This window comes from Limulus polyphemus, unplaced genomic scaffold, assembly GCF_000517525.1.
Source record: "Limulus polyphemus unplaced genomic scaffold, Limulus_polyphemus-2.1.2 Scaffold0, whole genome shotgun sequence".
In the NCBI taxonomy this organism is placed as follows: Eukaryota; Metazoa; Arthropoda; class Merostomata; order Xiphosura; family Limulidae; genus Limulus; species Limulus polyphemus.
Window position 1 is genome coordinate 4,098,624 of NW_013665610.1, and position 17,910 is coordinate 4,116,533.

The window sequence follows — 17,910 nt, forward strand, 5'->3', positions numbered from 1 at the left end:
TACATATGACTGGAAAATTTCATTTTTTCTGAAAAGGTGGTGTCTATTTACTTGTGACCACGCTGTGTACTGTTATGCTGTACAAAAATATATGAAGTAGTGTTTCTTTATCACTGTACACATTTATAAAAGTTAGATTCAAATAAAAGGAATTGCATTCTTTTAGTCGCCTGATTGTAATAAACTAATCCACTTAATGAAAGATTTTCCAGAAGTCCGAATATTTTGTAAAATATGTTTCTAACGGAAACTGTTTTATGTTATAACATACAGTTTTTACAGTAAGGAAGAATATTAAAAAACATGTAATTTGTGATAAAAAAATGCTTATAATCAATAAGTAAATGCAAAACTAAACTAGAAAATGTTTTTGTTTTTGATTATCTAAACAATCTCTTTCAAGTAAATGGTGTTAATAATAAGTAGTTAGACTTCTATATTGATGTCTAGAGTGAGACGTTATCTAGAAATAAACAGATAAGGAATGTAGGGATGTCAGAAGCTTTTATCACAATTCGCCTCTAAAACTTCAAGTCTCGGGCGTCTATTTGATAGGGTTTTGTATTCAATGTTTACAGATAATGTTAATGAGTTAAGTTTTTACATGGTTAGTTTGACAACTCTATACAAACTAAGATTATTAAAAGTTAGATAAATAAAAGAAACACAGATAGATAGAGCTATGGATAGGATGATGTTTTTATTTAAAGTAAGTAAAGAAGGTTTGATACAGAAAACAGTTATTAAATCTACAATATATGGTCTTTATCTAACTTAACAACTGTAGTAGACAAAGGTGAAGTTATGCCTCCTATTCCGGTTTTATTAAACTACTCAAAATTCCTGATTCCAAACGTTTCTATATCACATTTATGTTTAGCACAGAAATATTTACAAATATTATGGGATTTTAACATGTTTATGAAATGCTGTAAAAATTTCTTCTTAATAATGTTAAGTTAAGGGATAATTTGATCTCATTGTATTTTACATCAACGATTAGAAATAAATGCTTTTTTCACCTAAAGTTACATTAATATTTCCTTACAATGATTTTGACGTGGATTTTATAAATGTAGAAAACTGTACCTTAAATATCTAAGTTTACTACTTAGACCTAGCCCGAACTAACCTCTTCATAGAACACATAGGCGCGAAGTTACAAGATCTTTGTAACACTACAGACAAATATAATTTTCAATTAAACCAATACTTTTGAACTTCGTTGTCAAGGAAAGTGTGTCGTGCCCTTAACTGCAACATCGAGTTTCTCAGGAGGAACATGATCCCCCTTATACCTTTATGTATATCAAGACAAAAGGCCAGGTGGTTAGGGCACTCGACTCGCAATCTGCGGGTCGCGGGTTCGAATCCTCGTCACACCAAACATGATCGCCCTTTCAGTCGTGGGGGCGTTATTATGTGACGGTCAATCCCACTGTTCGTTGGTAAAAGAGTAGCCCAAGAGCTGGCGGTGGGTGGTGATGACTAGCTGTCTTCTCTCTAGTCTTACACTGCTAAATTAGAGACGGCTAGCGCAGATAGCCCTCGTGAAGCTTTGCGCGAAATTCATAATAAACCAAGACAAAAGGTCCCCCGATGCGACAGCGGTAAGACTACGCATTTACAATGCTAAAATTCGGGGTTCGATTCCCCAGAGTGTACACAACAGATAGCGCAATGTGACTTTGTTCTAAAGCAAACAGGAAAATGATATCTGAGGGATTGTGTATGTAAAGCTGATGACGAAGCACCATTGTGGTTTGTGTTGCTATTAAACAAACCAGACATACTTACAATATGCGGAAACATGGATATTACTTGGACTGTAGATGTGTTTTTCCACTTTTCATAATGGAAAAAAATAAGAAGATTTCTTTTTTGGGAAAAAAAAGAGACATAAGCAGTCTTAAGTAATTTTTATCACATATATTAGCCATATTATATCCTAGTGCTTCGCTAGTCCGTGGTGGGCACATCACAGATAGCCCATTGTGTAGCTATAAATAAAAAAATAGTATAAAGGTTCGACAGCTTTTGGCGATCCAATCGTAACTTGTAAAATCTGGATTTGTTTAAGCGTTATCTGTTTCTGTAATTTTGCAAATGTGAAAGGAAAATAAACTAGTGTTCCATTCGTGAATCTACGATATCTGACACTCGTATCATATCACTTAACGTCTATGATATATAAGAACCAGATGATCTGTAGCATCCACTAAAGGAGAGTTTAGAAAAAAGATGCTCATTAAGAAGAGTGTTTAGTATAATATGTAATGTTTTATTCAATTGAGCATTATACCATTTTTCAAAGCCGTTCTGAGAAACACCCTAACGCAGATCTGTTTCCGTATAATTCATGAAAAGAACAATAAGGAAATTAAAGCGATGATAAATACACTTTAAACAGTTTCAGTTAGAATGGAAAGAGCCGAACAAGGTGGTTTATCAAAACTGCATTGAAAATTTTATTTACCATAAAGTGGATTATTTATTTAAATAGATTTAAAGCGCTCTTACAGAACGGGAGTGATAAGAGTCTACTTTTTTATCTAGTGGATCTTTTTTCAAAAAAGAAAGTGAAAGCACTTTCGAAAAATCAATGTTTTAAAAGGAGTGTGGGTTAGAACCTGAAATCTATGCCACACTGCTGCTTATGGTATGGTTATGAGCTAAAAACCTTACATCTTAACGATATAGGACTTAAAGTCGCTTCAAAGCTGTTATCTTACTTAACATTTTTCCAGCACTGCACGTCTTAGAAGGATTCCTAGAAGTTAGAACATCACACTGAAAAGGGAGATATTATATTCACCAAATATGAATTCAAGCGATACCTTAGATAGTTATAATTCCGTAATTGTCATATTTTTATTATTTGTCTGAAAGTTTTTGATGTATTTGACTAGTTTGAGCAAAACTGTTGTACAAACAATGAAATAATTAAAGAGTTCCCTTATCTGTTGGGTCGATCGTAGCCTCGTGGTTAGCGTGTTCGGATTGTGAATCTGAGGGTTTATGAATCGCGGCTCATTGCTTCGTATTTTGGTTTGTGGGTGCGCCCAACAGTTAGCGGTGGGTGCTGTTGACTGGCTGCCTTCCATTTAGTCTCCTATTTCAAAATTAAGGACGACTAAGCGCAGGTAGTCTTTCGTGTAGCGAATAGTCTGAAACAAACAAACGAACCTGTATCTGATTTGAAAATCCAGTGCCCTGTTTTTCGAATTTTTTCATTGAATTGAAACTGAAAAATGGCAAGTGTTTAGGAGGCAATAACGTATTATGTTTTATTCCTCTAATTGCAAGATTTGAGACTGGTGACTTCTTTTCATAATAAATGTATATTTTTTAACATAAGAAATAAATACCAAAAAAAAATGCAGAATTACGTGAATAAAAACTTTAGTTTATTTATGCTAGTGTTATTCTAATTGTTGGAATCCCATATTCCACGCCTATAATTGCACGAACTATTTTTCACTGCTGTATAATTATTATTCGTTCACCAACTGTACAAAGCATAGCTATCCCCCTCTGTATCATAAACTATATATAATGGGGTAAAATTTTAATGATGAAAATAAATCGTTTGAAAGGTACACCTGGTAACAGAATTCTAATATGAAAATTAATTCAATGAATATACAAAGATAAGTTAAGGCAACTAATACATAAAAAGAAGGTATCTTGAAGGGGTTGTTTAGTCTAATAGCTAAGATAACTATCAAATTCTATTTAATTTCTCTGTCGTGAATTTGAAAAATATATTCAGGAAAAAACGATTACGAAAGAAAACAAAATATTATGATAACCAACTACTTTTTAAAACTGTCATATTTTATGAAGTAACTGGAAAAAAAGAAATATTTGAATTTGTCTGAAGTATAGTATTTTTCGAGTGACGAAATAAAGCCACCGAAATAAACTTATGCATCTTTGGTCTTCCAAATGGAATATTTTGGCGAATGACCACTATTGCCTTTTTTTTTTTATCGATTTACAGCATACGAGATAGCTTGGACGTCAGAGTCATGAATAGTTACATCGTAACTGGAAGAAACTTATGTATGTGTTGTTCTATAGTAGTGTAATAATACTTGTTACAACCCTGCATGATGGCGAATTGTGCGCTATAATAAAGATACGTATATAAAACTCTTCTCCACTCCTGCCAAGTGTTTGTCTTAAAATGACACATGTTGTTATAGCGTCTTTGTAGGAAATTTGTATTTTTTTTTCTTTGGGTTATATTAATATATGTTTTAACAAATACATGCACCTATTAACATATATATATATAAATGATTTTTTACACCAGTGCTATTTAAAATACAAGTAAAAAATGCTAAATATGCAGTTTCAGTTGAATTTAGATAATTAGGTAGGACAAAATTTTCATGCAGAAACGTTACTCTGAAGTTTATAAAATACACTATTTTAAATATGAGATTTATTTTTTAAAATGCTTATTGAAACTGTAAGCATTTTACATAAGGTCTGTTTATTTTTTTAAGCACAAAAGTACACAATGAACCTATTGCTCTACCTACTGCGGGTATCAAAACCTGATTTTTAGCATTATAAATCCTTATATCTCTTTCATAATTTTCAAATTAATTTATTGATTAGCAATTAATTAAGACGTTTATATCCTCTAGCAGCGCGAGCTAACACAATATAAAGTGAATTAACAAGTTTAAATGTTTCGATAAACTGTATTTGAAACGTCGTTGTTGTTATTTTTTAGCGTGAAGCTACACAATAGGTTACTTGAGCTCTTTTCATCGTGAGGAATTGAACACCGGATTTTAGTCCATAAACCTACAACTGATCTCTGGAGTACAAGCTAAAAACATTTGTAATTCATCTAGATCATGTTTTCTAATAAAAAAATTAATAATAAATAAAAGAATGACACTCTAATCATTTTACTAAATGTAAACTTATTCGTTTAATTGACAACATTTTAGGAGAAGTAAGTGTCTGTGAACGTTTATAGGGTGTGCTTTAACGTAATAATACTACTAATATATTTAAAGTATTAAGAAAAACAGAAATAGCTTGTGCTTCATAGTTTAGATGTGTTTGATGTTAAGCACAAAGCTACACAATAGGCTATCTGTGCTCTAACCACCACGGGTATCGAAACCCGGTTTCTAGCATTGTAAGACGTACCGCTGTTCCACTGGGAGTCTCATAGTGTAGAATCAGTCACCTTGAAGTACTTGAGTGGATCAATATATCACATTGATTATATTGATGCCTTTACTCAGTGTTTAGCTTGCTAGATTGCTGTAACTTCGAGTTTCTTGAACCATAAAATACGTAAAACAAGAATTTATGACGATATGCATTAGCGGTTGATAATTGAAGAGCAGCAAAACAAAACTGCATTTGATTTGCACTTGAACAACGTGTCGAAGAAGCGTTGTAAAGATATTTTAGTTGCTATCACGATCTACGAAAGGCAAATTGAAATGCATTTTCATAATTTTATTGTTGGTTATAAACAGCGTTGTAGTCCTAGAATTGCAAATACCCAGTCTTGGCGATAGAATTTTCAAAAGGGGAAATCTAAAACGATGTCGCAATGAGGACAATTTTAATTAGACACATTTTTAAAGTTATTGTTTTTTGTTAAGCACAACCCTACGCAAAGAGCTATCTATCCTTTAGTCATCGCGGGTATCGAAACCCGATTAGTAGTTTATTGTTATAACTCTACTGACTTCTAAGCCATCGGGGAGTTAATTTTTGAAGTGAAATGTATGGCAGCACGGGAGGATAATTTCTACGTTCAGATTTTTCTCTCTCTCTGTATTCCATTCGTTCACGTTAAGCCCTGGTGGCTCAGCAGTAAATCACTGGGCTTATAACGCTACATATCGGGTTTTGATACCCGCGGTGGTAAAATCATATCTCCACAAAAAGATGTTGCTGGCCATCAAAGGTCACTGCAAATGTTTATACCACCATTTAGAAATGGCAGCCATATCAGTGATTATAAACACAAAAATTAACAACACGCAACTTGCTCTTAGTATCTTTAATATTAAGAGTTTTCCATAAGAATTTATAGAATCCTGGATGCATAAATGACTGAAGCAACGTGTGGATTTTTAATAATGTGAGAAGCCTTAACATATGTTTTTACTCTAGAATTTCTGACTCGTCTACCTGATACTGATCCAATCCATGTAATTAAAATTACGCTTACTAATATAACAACTAATTTGTATTTTTCATCAGCTTGTTATTTAGTCTTTGCAGTAGGATTCACATGATGAACTCGAGATACTTCTAAAACCGTTGAGTGTAAAATAAGGGACAAAAGTTGGCAAAAAAAGTGACTTGAATATGTTGCTTATCCACTTAAATTTAGCGATTTTATGAGAACCTACTTCTGTTACACGGTCTATTTCTAAAAACATAATTAATTAATTAACCTGGGCTGTAACTTTGGACATTTGAAAATAAAGAACAATTCCTTTAAAAAATCTGTAAATATTGCTCTCCTGCATTTGCGCATTGTATAACAGTAAATATACACTATGTTATCTTAGACACAATGCAGTACAAACGATAGAGATTTTTATGGTAATTAAGGAATCTATTTTTTACGATATGTAACCTGTTATTTTTAAGGAGAACCGTGCACCGAATTATGGACCAATTTATAAGTGACAACTGAAACTTCTGCTGTGAAGGTAAGTACGTTTAAAAGATCTATGTATCAAAGAAAAGAGAGCCTTTTCTAACAGGCTGTAATTGATCTAATTAGTTGAAATATTTTCGTGAAACAAAGGCATTAAATGCAAAGTCTTTGTCAATGGCTTCCTCTTTAGTAATCATACTTCAATGAAGTTTAACACAGACGTTGTTGTATTTGTGTAAGTTATAATCCCTAATGTAGTTTCAAAAATGTTTCGTGTTACTGAATGGTCAAGATAACTTCCAGTTGATGTAAATATTTCACGTAAATTAGCATTTAGGTTCTTCTAGCAATATAACCTCTTGTACTTATATTTTATGGATTAAGGAAAAATAAACATTAAAATTAAAACTGAGCGCGTTGTGACGTGTTCTGATAACAGATAGTCTGTAATCTATAGGATTTTCGGTTTCCATCATTGCAAATGAAGTGGACATAAAAAGAACCGCTATTCATGCATACTGATAACAATGCTGCAAGTGGTTGACTCGCTGATCTTCAAGTCTTTCCTTATCATACTGTCACTATCTTTAAAAAAACAACAACATCATATGAACAGCTAGTTAATGGCTGTACTAAATTAACAATGCATTAGAATTAACTCCGGAAGATCTGTTAAATACGTGTTCTTTATTTCACTTCTTCACGGTAATGTAATCAGAAGTATGCTTAACGATCTTTTGAAACAGTAGCAACTTGCTGACTCAGCATTCTATTTGTTTGTCTTTCTTCTACAACGTAGTAACCTGGATTAACACACAAGTCAGTATTCCAGATTATGTAACTTTATGAATTGAATTAATATAAGCTGTATTGTTTACGGCGGCAGCGCACGTTCGTCTCAATACATATGTATTATGGACTGTGTTCTAATATGATTATAAATACCTGTATGTCTCCAAGACTATTGTAAGAGCTTTTGCATATGCAAAAAACAAAACAAAAACACACACACACACACACAAAACAATTAAAATACCCTTCGTTTCTTGTGCTTGTAGGATTGTTCACCATTGTTTTACCAGTTAAAATATTTTGTTCAATTGGTTTTCCAATTACGTAAACACATATAAGTGTCTTTTTTTTGGGGGGGGAGCGAATAATCTAAAACTTCAGGGTCCTTTTACGTTGTGTTGTAGTAGTTTGTTTATTGACTTCATCTGATTGGTGTCTCGTCTAAGCGAAACTGAGAATGTTTTGATCTTAAGGTCTTCTAGAGGTTTCACTACAAAATTACAAAACATATTATAAAAATATATTTGATTTACGATGTTGATACTGGCGATAGATAAAATTATCATTGTATTTTATTATCGATAAACTACTTCTGATGTAAACGTTCACGACGAACAACATGAAAAAAGTATCTGAAAAAAATGAATCAGTAGATCAGAGTACCTATTTAAATATCTCTTCGGTTTGCCTCTTTAGTAGAAATCACGAAATATAAAGGGAAAAGTTATTGTTGTTGTTTTGTAGTTAGCACGAAGCTACACAAAGGGCTATCTGTGCTCTGCCTACAACAGGTATCAAAACCCGGTTTCTAGCGGTATAAATCCGCAGACATACCGCTGTGCCACTGTGGGGGAAAGAGAAAAAAACGACAACTTAAGATCTTATTTAAATTTAATTAATCACTCATAAATGTATAGCGCAATTGCGGGTCAGTTTTATAAGCAATCGTAACTTACACAGCAATAAGTTTAATATTATAATTAGCACAACAGTTTAATGTTTATAATTCAGGTTATGTTATAATATTCTGAGTGTTCAGACATTTTATCGATAGATTCATGTGTATCTATGCTCATCTTCCATACATGTTATGATTCAGGCAGAGTTCTCTTATCATTTTAAAAACTAGATCATTGTGTACATTAATTTCAAGTAAGACTAAACGTCCAAGTTACACCATATTTTTAAGATGTGATAACTGCTTAAAGAAACAAGCTGGTAATAGGCATGTAGTGGGTTTAAATAAAAATAAAGTTAGCTTATAAGAGGCATGCGTACAGCAGTAAAAGAATAAGCTTATGGTACAAGTTCCGAGTATCATGAGTGTAAAACATAAGAACAACATAAATGATTAAAAAGCTACAATTTTAAAGACAAGAACTGCATTGATCGGGATAAGAAATACACTGTAAAAGATAAAAATAATACCGTATTACAGGAAAAAATACACTGTAAAAGATAAAAATAATACCGTATTATAGGAAAAAATACACTGTGAAAGGTAAGGAAAATATTGATGGAATGATAAGTTATACTGGATGATGAATGTTTCATTAAGTGGAATTATGATAATTTTTAAGTGAACTATGGTCCCGGTGAACGACATATTAGGTTGCATGAGAATTTTAAGAATCACAATGAAGGGGTTGGAAAGTGTTATATGGAGCTATAATGAATAATCAGTGAAGGGGTTATTTGAAGCTAAAGTTAATGAATCTCTACTTTAAGTTTATTTTGCACTGACTGCTTGGTCGAATAAGGCTATAAGAATTGTGTTAGAACGAGTAGAGTGATAATACTATTTTACAACTTTCTGTTGTGTGATAAGCTCGCAGGAAAAACTTTAGACAGAAATATCCATTCATGTCAGAAGACGCGATTACATACGATTGACAGTTGGAACCAAATGTTTAATTTCATCTTTGTCAGATCTGTTCAGTATCCGCTATGTAGGTCGTTCCAACGTAGGAAAAAAAGAAATAAAATCTTGATAAAAGGTTTTATTTAGTACGTCTTACGCCATCATCGTCTCATACCTGAAAGAAATGTTAGAGATAAAGAGAAATAAATCGTGTTCCCAAAATCAATTGTTGTAGAATTTAAGTCAGTTACATGGTTTAGAAATGAGTAAATATTTTTGTGTTACAAATATAAGCAATGAAACCTACGAACTTTATCCTATTATTTGAGATAACTGACAGAATTGTAGTTATTTATCTTTGAGATAAAATTTAATTGTAATGCTTAACCTATTGATTTCCACAGGGCTGCAACTGTAGATAATGTTTTTCTTTTTGAAAATCTATTTAAAGAGACAGCTATACAAATAAGCATATATATATACTACAGAGTGATTAAAGTTTTCATGTTTCTGCAAACGTAAATTCAAAAATGTATATATAGTATTTAAATATCCAAAGTATTGCACATTTATGATATTTGATAAAATATCTCGTGATATTAGCAGAGATGTAAATAAAGGAGAATATTTTGTGTGATTTTGTTTATGTATTTTTTCATGTTTTCTGCAAGCTACGCACAACTCCGTACAATATACACTGAATATATATACCATTGAGTTTTTTTGTGTGTGCCTTAAGCCTAATGTAACTCATGTATCTTATGTGGAATTCTTTACGCAATCAAAAACAAATTATGCATTGCTGGAAAAGAAATATGCTTTTATATGTTATTTATTCAGTTAGTTTTATTAGATACTCTGCTTTCGTTTTCAGAGCATACTACTTAATATATATGTAGGTTAAAATCGTTGGGCTATCACAGGAAAAATACCACATACATACATACGTACATACACAGATAAGTAAAAGCTAGATACCACATTTATATTTCATTTTAAACTAAATCTTTACTCTTTGTAGTTGGAAAACCTTGCGTACAAGTTAATCAGTAGCTCAAATATTTTATTTGGTTTTATTTACATGTTAATTTGATATTATATGAGCGAACAAAAAAGTAAAACTAACCCTTTTTTTTTTCACCTGTACCAGTTTACCTCCACATGTACAGAATTTTAGATTTGGCGCCAAAACCTACAATATATGATTCAACAAAGCGCGTAGTGTTGTCATTCTAGCCACAGTCAGAGTGAAATTGTGATACAAACAAAAGTTTAGAAAACAGCTGTTTGTAAGATTCCCAAAGGATCATGAAATTGGCTCTACATAGGACACGCTAACTTAGAGTGGACGCCTTAGGAGATTCAATAAATGTAGTGTGCAGTTCTTTAAAACTACATTATTAATGGACATAAAGAATGCAAACTTTGGACAGCAGAAGAATATGAATAATTCTTTCGCCTTATGAGTCAAAATTTGTGATACAATAAGCAATGTGTCAAAAAGAGTGGCGAAAAGCTGAAGGAGAAGCATCTACAAACACCATTACTGTAGTTTACAGATTTAGATCTGCGTTTCTATATATACAGAGTAGAAGATCTCAGTTTTGCTTTGATTAGTCAAATTTTAACGTGTTAATTATGTAAAAATATTGTGCTGTGAAATGGATAAACATGTTCCATAGCAATCATTATTTTAATGATTTGGAAATGTCATACATTTGGATGTAGACAAGTCTTTATAAAACATACGAGTAACCTGATATATAGAACTATATATTAATGACAACAAGAAACTCATGGGGGTGTTGGTATACATTTTAATAATCAAACTTTCAATTGCATTAGACAGTTGTTTTCAGAAATACAATACATTAAAAGACGCTATCATATTTGAAAGCATACAACCGAAGTTTATGAGGGGTGGACTATACGAACCCAATAAAAACACGAGGTTCCTAAGACTTCGATGGATGTCTTGCGTTCGTGAACTGTGATCGATTTTAGATCACACAGTCATTGTTTCGTATAAATTTAATAAAGAACAATTCTGTTACGCTCCAGATGTTTTCGCTTAACACTTTGACTACCAACATGGGAACAGAATGCATCCATGACAGTCATATATGTCTGCTTGATATCTTGATCTTAAAAAGGTTAAAAAATAAAAATCATTTAAAAACAACATTAAAAGTTTTATGTGCGATCTAAATATTTAACAAAAAAGCACTTCAGGCAGCAAATTTGGAAAGAAAAACACATTCGAAAAAACGAATGCATTGTGCTTTGATGTTAAATATTTTATGCTTTTAATCTAAGTTTGAAATATGCCTAGATAAAGAGGGAATAATCATTTAGCAGGATTCTACTCACGGACTAAAATAAAAAGCACGCATGCTCAGTTTAGTAAATAGAAAGCGGTTTTTCTACATCAGAGACCATGAAAAACAACTTAAATCATAGTCGAACACAAGAATTCTCTCAAAGTGTTCTCATTTAATATCCTGAATGGGCAATTTAGCAGAATCATTACAGGGAACCTAGGTTCATGAGCCAAATGGAACTCGAGGTCCATAACCATAGTCCTTCTTTCCCTTCCACTACACCAACCAATGCATCGTCTACCCCAGGAGATACTCTTATGTTGTATATAGCAAGGTTGTGGACAGTGTTTCGTGGCTAGTAACGACTATGGCAATGAAAATAATAGTCTAACTAAAAGCCTGAGTTAATGCTTAGCTCGAGAAAATTTATTCCAGTTATTATGTAGAATTGATAAATAAATCGTACTTTACTGCTTTCTGGAGTTCGTTAATTGAAGGATAGTCAATGACTAAGTACTAATTAGCTTTAGGACTCACTACTACTGAAACACTTGTTTGAATTTTTTTATATATTATTTTCAGACAACAATTGAATGAACACTTTTATATTTTTTTATAAATTTAGTAATTAAAATTGAAAAAAAATACTGGCACAAATAGAGCTTACATCCATCAACTAAGAATATTTTTATTACTGGTGTCACTTTACTAAGGATTTACCCGAACAGAGTGAACTGGCGGTTTTCACCTAAAAACAATTCTAACTTAATGCAGTAATTTAGTTAGATAGCAGACCACCGAGATTGCTCAGCAGTGTGGCTCGTATGGCGGGTTCACTACGTGGTTGGATTAGGTTAGCTCATATGTGTCTCTTGGAATCAACGTCTCATATTGCTGGCGACGGCGGCTGCTTGAAGAACACTCAACGTTATTGACATGTGCGTACGTTTGACGAGCCTGGCTTGAGTTTTTTATTCATAAATGGTAGGTTTTGAAGCTTTGTATTTCAGGACATTCGTTTTTCTTCCTTATGCCTAACGACATTGAGATATAGTACATTATAAACTGTAATAGTAATACAATTTCAGCTAATGCCAATCACAACTTAACACTTAAGGCTATGCATAATTTGTTATAGAAAATGTAACATTGTGATAATCGCACTGTGTCACTAAGCACGTAACAATTCTTGAAGCGATAAGTTATTTTATTCATATCGAGCTGTGATGGAAAGCTTGCTAAAATCACGCATGTAATTAATATATATATATACGTAATTCTGCAGATAAGGTGGCTTCATCCAGTGTTTGTTTTAAACCTTCCAAAGTTAATGTTAGTAGGATATTATTTAAGGTTTAGCTTCATTTCAGCTACTAATATGATGTTTAAAATACAAAGCTCATCATATGATAATGATTGTCCCCATTAAATTAGTTTTCCATGTTACCAGAATAAATTGGTTAGACCGGAAAAAGGTAGAGCGAAAACCATAGACCTAGTAACTTGTAACTCTGACACCGGGTATTTTTACTATTCGTTAATGACAGTGAGTGTAGGAATGAGCAGCAGTATAACACGTAACTTGTAAGCTAATTAATTCATTATCACCAGTTGTAACATCGAGGATTTATTGTTCGTGTCCCATGACTACAAATAACGCGACACGCGTAGTTTGGGGTCGTAGTTGCGAAGACTGACAACCAATTACCACTATTCGGTTAGATAAGAGTAGCCCAAGAGTTGGCGGTGGGTATTTTTCACTAGTTGTCTTCCCTATAATCTATCAGTTCAAATTAGGAAAAGTTATGCGCAGAGAGAAAATGGCCATTTGTATATCTTTGAGCGAAAATTCTGAAACAAAGGAGTAACTAAGGCTCCTTAATCTTACTATGTTTGTACTGTTTCATTATTAAATAACACAATTCAGCATTGCTCTATTTGAACTAATTCGACTACACTTGAAGTTCAGTTATTGTTGCAGTATATATTTTTATTAGAGTTAGATTTTTTTTAATATATGCTGTTTCTCACAGAGAAATATCAGCATATTTGTTATATTCCATTGTTTCTAAAGTAATAAGATATATGAAGAAATGAATAAAAAATAAAACCTATGAATACCAATAAAAATTCTGTATTACGACCGTCAAAATGATTTTTTTTCTGTTTTATAGAGTGAAAGGTCGTATTTTTTATTTATCCTGAATGACCAAAATTCTACACTCTACGATCTTTAAAGAAACTTATTGTGTCTAAATAATAAGACTACAGTGTTTCATTTTAGGGAAAAGTGGAAACATGGATATTTAAAGCAGTTAATAACATCCCCTTTATAATGATATGCTATGTACTAGTTTCTTACTTACGTTTAAAAGCTAACAAGTTTCCGCTTTTTTATTCTAGGCGGCATTACAATTTTTTTTCTTGCCCCCCAGTGGCACAGCTGTATATCTGCGGACTTACAATGCTAGAAACCGGGTTTCGATACCCGTGGTGGGCAGAGCACAGATAGCCCTTGTGTAGCTTTGTGCATAATTACAAAACCACAAACAAACTTTTTTTCTGATTATAAGATGAATACTATTAACTCAAGTGATATAAGGTTTAATCACAATACGATTTTTGGCATCATCATGCATTTTTGTTTTAATGTTAGCTTTTAATAAAGCTCAGTGATATTTTAAGAACTAGAATAATGGCGTAATGATGGTAACATAATAGCTACTTCAAGTTGGAGCTTAACGTCTAAAGCTCCACATGACTTTTTTCCCCTAAATTATCTTAAAGAAACATTTCCAAAACTATGTTTCAATGCGTCTGGTAATGTAAAATAATTAGGTAGAAGGTTTGTTTGTTTGAAGTTAAGCACAAAGCTACACAATGGGCTATCTGTGCTCTGCCCACCGCGGGTATCGAAACCCGAATTCTAGCGTTGTAAGTCAGCAGGCATACCGCTGTGCCACTGGGGGGGGGGCTACCACAAGGAAGACAGTCAGTCAGCAGCATCCTACTACCCATCATCCACACTGAGGAATTGACCATCACTCCTATAACGCACTTACAGCTTATTAAACTACAGGGAATATATGGTGGTATGGAGGGTTCGAAAAGGCAAAACCAGGAAATTGATAATCACTTAAATGGGCTATCTGTGCTCTGCCCACCACGGGTATCGAAACCCGGTTTCTAGCATTGTAAGTCCTCAGACATACCGCTGTGCCACTGGGGGGGGGGCAGGTAGAAGGAAAACACACCTCAAAGCAAAATCTTGTTTTCAAGCAACACATCTAAGATAGAGAAACAAATTAAATATATTCCAAAATTCTTGTGCATTTTACCATTGGATACGGAAGAATTTGAATAGTACATTTTTAGTAGATTAATTTTAGAGAAATACGTTCAGCATGCCTCGTATAATAGTTTGTTAAGATTAGTTTTAGAGTAATACGTTTAGCATGACTCGTTGATTAGTTTGTGTTACATTTGCCCTTTTTTTTTGTAGTTTAAATTTGTTACGTCAGTAACGCTATTTTTAAGCAGAACATTTCGTAGGTGGTGAATATACTACGTATTGTAATAATCTGTAAAACTAGCTGCCTTCTCTCTAATCTATAACTTTTTTAAAGAGGCCAACCTTCGCAGGTGAATGCAACGTATCTCCGCCATGCAGTCCTCCCGTGTACTAACATGTATATATATATATAGTGTTAATTAGTTTCATCTTATATTAGAACTTGGGTTTAAACCTTGTATTAACATGTAGTGTTACTTAGCTTCATCTTATATTAGAACTTGGGTTTCAGCTTATCTGAGTGAAAGAAAATCTACACTCGGAATTGTGGAAAGTTAATCGTGCCAAATATGTAAAAAAAAAATGGATTTATTAAAATGTTTCGCCTATTTTGGCGACATATGCTACCTTAAGGAATGAGAAATTACCTGGTTCAACATCGCTGTCTTTCCCTAGACATTGGGATTATTAAAATATTTAAATGATAGTGGGAAAATGTTAAACAAAAACTAAATGATTGTTCAATAGAATAGTTTCGTATTTATTTTTCTTTTTAATTCTAATCTGTGCCACATGAATAACGAAGGAGTTGTTTACTATTTTTGTCGTTTTTATAAATCATAACCGTTCACTTGGAATATCCTCTTTAAATCGTAAATTATTTTCTGATTAATAAAATTGTAAACAGCACAACGAAATTCTAGTACTATGGTAGAAGATTCCAAAAGTCGCACACACACACACATACACACACATACATATATAAATGCACACACAAATCGCTTTCTTGTCCTGAGTTTGTAGCATGAAAGTATAGAGTGCTTTCCACAAACCTTCTAGAAACAAGAGTAAAGTCTGAATAATATTTACTTTTTTAGTAAGAGTTTTAACTATGGGGTGAGTGAACCGAATTTGCTAGATCCTTACATGCGATTGGCATGCAAACATTTTACTTTATAGGCCAAAGAATGTTTGATATATCGAGCTAACACACACAGGGAATACACAAGTGAATTCACTAACTCCTCTCCACCTACAATCCCGGAGGTAATTACACTGTTCGGTGACACGTGGGCAGAGTCTTCTGCTAACAGTAACATTGACAGATGCATTAGTGTCATCTAAATAAAGCATGTTCTCCATGAAGACAGATCTGGTTATGCAGAAACGATGTCTTACTACATCAATACCACTAAACAGCTTGTCCGTGAGAGATCCCTCCAGTATTAAATCCTTATATTCATATTATATGCTACATATAATAAGGATGAAATACACCATAGGTTTTGATTTAGTATGTACTGTAGAAAAATGAAAATCACGCATGTGTAAAGCTGAGTTTAGATAATCAACTGCGAAGTTTTAAAACGCTATTTAGTGAAATGGAATGAATTACATCGCTATTTTAGTTCCTGTATTTCGTCACCCTAAGTATAATCCTCAGCGACTTGACTTTCACGTCGTTATTTCAAATGATATTTATACTCTTAAGTTTGCTCAAAGTTTTGTTTTCGCAGTTTGTTTCGAACATCGTTCTAACGTTAAGTCTCATTGAATTTCAGTTTTATTTTTGCTATCATTACCAAATGTGGAATTTAGTTTGGGCTTCTTTTTCATGCATATTATATTGAAAAAAAAAGAGAGAAAACATTAGTTTGGTAAGGAAACTTTTGGAAATATATTCCAAAGAAAAAAGATGTAGTTTCCACTGAGACGTACTTAGAGGAACTTATGATCATGTGTAGACTTTTGTTATTGCTTAGTCATTCGCATGATCCTTAAACATGCTGAAGCATTACCATTTCTGACAACAAAAAACAAAAATACTATCTAGTTTTTGTTTATTCGTTTGTTTCTAGATACTGTATGACTTTTATATATAGATGTATTTTGTCATTAATAAAAGTCCTCCCGTAAGACAGCGGTGGTTCTGTGGATTTGCAAAGCAAAAAAAAAACGGGGTTCGATTCCCCGCGACAGACACATCAATATGGCTTTGATATAAAACAAACAAACGTGAATAAAAACAGATATAGTCGTATACCTGAAATATTGAAATTCTTTCTGAAAGAACCACCCGTTGTTTTTCGATAATAGTGTAAAAAAGTGTGAATTATAAAATGTCAGATCTGTTGATTGATAATCGAATAGAACACGAAATAATAAGCACTGAAAGCTCAGAGTGAACTTAGAGGCCACAAGGACAAACTAAACAACAAAAAGTCAAGCAGGAGCGTTCTTGAGCCATTGCCGAAACGTCTTTAGAAGACATTTCAACAAGCATCCTCAGCCAGCTGTCTTGGAGATTAAGGTCTAACTTTCTTAAAACCATGTTTCCAAACAACTTCCATAGCAACATGTGACGCATACATTCTCTTAGTTCAGCTCAAGAAAAGAGCTTTAGACACAGAATGACTAAGAATCATTCATCAGAGAACTGGCTCTAGGATCAAGAGAAAACATCAGATAAAATTATATTTGGATTCAAGTTGATGTTATTTCGGCATGTTTTGTTTTTAAAGTAGAAATATATGTTATTTTAAACAGTTAGAGATGGAAATATATTTTAAAAAGTGCTGGTTGCTACTTAATTGCATATTCCCTAAAATTAATGTAGCAAAGTAAATCGGCTACTTGTCTTCTGGTTTGGTTTGTTTTGTAATTTCGCGCAAAGCTACACGAGGACTATCTGCGCTAGACGTCCCTAATTTAGTAGTGAAATACTAGAAGAAAGGCAGCTAGTCATCATCACCCACCGTCAACTCTTGGG

At 33.1% G+C, this 17,910-nt stretch overlaps 1 protein-coding gene across 8 annotated transcripts in view; it reads left to right on the forward strand.

Moving 5' to 3' along the window:
* Nucleotides 1-17,910, forward strand: part of LOC106474893 (coiled-coil domain-containing protein CG32809-like) — a 386,694-nt gene that overhangs the window by 47,161 nt on the left and 321,623 nt on the right. For 6 of the 8 annotated variants that reach the window (XM_022383530.1, XM_022383634.1, XM_022383845.1 and 3 more), the window contains exon 2: nt 6,646-6,707. The exons of the other annotated variants lie outside the window; for them this stretch is intronic. The gene's annotated coding sequence lies outside the window, so the exon portion shown is untranslated. The remainder of the gene's footprint in view (nt 1-6,645; nt 6,708-17,910) is intronic. 8 annotated transcript variants of the gene reach the window in all.